Raw genomic sequence first — 2,102 nt, 5'->3', positions numbered from 1 at the left:
ACAGTAATAAAATGTATACAAATAGAAAAAAATATATATATATAAATTAAAATTTGTATCCAATACTTCTTACAGTAAAGTGTATTACTGATTATTCAATACCAGGAATATAAATGTTCAATATAAAAGTGATTGCTGAATAATTGATGGTCTTCTGTATTTACAGTATCAATATTCAGTCAGCAGGTCACAGATGGCTGGTAGATAAGACACATAGGCAACAGTTAGGCAACTTTATTCCGAAACGTTTTGCCTACTCAGTAGGCTTCTTCAGACGAATTCAGAAAGTATGCAGGAACAGATGGTATCAGACCCTGACAAGTATTCGATACTCCCATATCTTTATTTTTAATATCTTGAAAGTATTTTGCTGTTCATTGTTCATTCTAATATGCAGTCATGAATGGGTTGACATTATTTATACAATATTACAATACTGCAGTAGTCTGCATAATAGTTAATCTTCTATTTTTTGTTTGAATAAAAATTCAAAATAGAAAGGAAGAGTAATATCAGAGGGGCCTGGAGACGTGACTGATGAACAAAAAAAATTTATTTTAGAGCCAGGAATGTCTGCATTGTTCATTCTTGACCCTATTTTGAAACTGTCATATTTTTAATTTTCATGAAATTGGCCAAATTGCAAATTTCTGACCATGTTATTGGGTAGTTGAAATCGGTAAATGGGCAGTTTCTTCTACTCAATCGATAGAAAAAAATGGAGTTCTAAAGAAATAGCTATGAGTTTGGTCGACTGGAACAACAGAATTAGCCGAAAATAGGGCTCTAAGTGGGCAAAATCGCCGATTCGTAAATATTGCCGAGGTCGCTAACTTTGCAAGAGTGTAAATCCGTCAGTTTTCCATCAAATTTTGTTCTTTTGGTGTCATTACCATCGGGAAAAGATTCTCTATCATTTCACAAGAAAAAATAGTTTTTTTTTTTAAATTTTTGCAACACCAGGATTTGGGGTTGCGACAGTCAAGGGGTTAATAATATCCTGGACTGTACAAGACTGCCATTTACAAGACACGTGCAACACCTGTCCAATACGAAGAATAAATACTGAAGACAGAGGAATAAGTGGAGAAGTATCTATTCTCTGTACTGGACTGAAAAAGCCACTGGCTGGCAAAGAGTCTTATTAATAAAGATACTATTCATCAACTTGTCAGTATTGTATACCATTTATGTAAAACTATCCAATCATTTGGAGTGCTGTGTAATGAAATAAAATATAAATTCATTTATTATTTTTTTCTGTAGTTCTATAGCAGACTACAAATCACCCAGAACAAAATCGTAAGATTCATCCTGGGGCTGGGACCAAGAGAACATGTAGGCCAGGATGAATTACAGCAATTGGATATGCTGAATGTTGAAGACAGAGTAAAACAACTGAAGCTAAATCATGTTTATAAAATTGCTCACAAACAGTGCCCAGAATATCTTGCTGTCAATTTTGTCAAGGTTGGGAACCAAAGCAATCATAGTACTGGGGGGAGAGAGCACAACTTTGTAGTACCCACAGTCAGTGGCCAGGCGTCAAACACCTTTTATTGTACAGCAATAAAGGAATGGAACAGACTACCCGCACATGCCAAAGCCAGTCATAGCTTGAACCAGTTCAAGAAGAGTGCCAAAAAGTGTCTGATGAATGAAGCTACAGAAAGGGAGGGGAATGATTTTCTATTTTTTAGCTAAAATACGTGTAAATTTTACCTTATCCCTAGTAATGACCCTCGTATTGTAGATAGTCTTAATGACCCTCGTGTAGTAGATAGTCTTTTTAGTATGATAATAAGATGTTATCTTTATTGTAGAATAATAAGAAAATATTATAACATTTATAGTATAATAATAAGGTAAAAGGACCCCAATGGAAATAAGTCACTCTGTCTGACTTTTTTGGGTTATCTTAGGTTCTCTACACATATGCTGCTATGTATGATAATTCTATGTAACTGTATTTGTGTATACCTGAATAAATTTACTTACTTACTTACTTAACATGAAAAACTATACTGTACTTATTAAAAAAAATTTAAGTTCTATTAAGGTACAGTACTAAAATTACAAATATTAGTGTAATTATGACTTAC

Source organism: Cherax quadricarinatus, unplaced genomic scaffold (genome assembly GCF_038502225.1).
Source record: "Cherax quadricarinatus isolate ZL_2023a unplaced genomic scaffold, ASM3850222v1 Contig2521, whole genome shotgun sequence".
Taxonomy (NCBI): Eukaryota; Metazoa; Arthropoda; class Malacostraca; order Decapoda; family Parastacidae; genus Cherax; species Cherax quadricarinatus.
The sequence above is the reverse complement of the archived record's forward strand: the minus strand, read 5'-3'. Positions refer to the sequence as shown.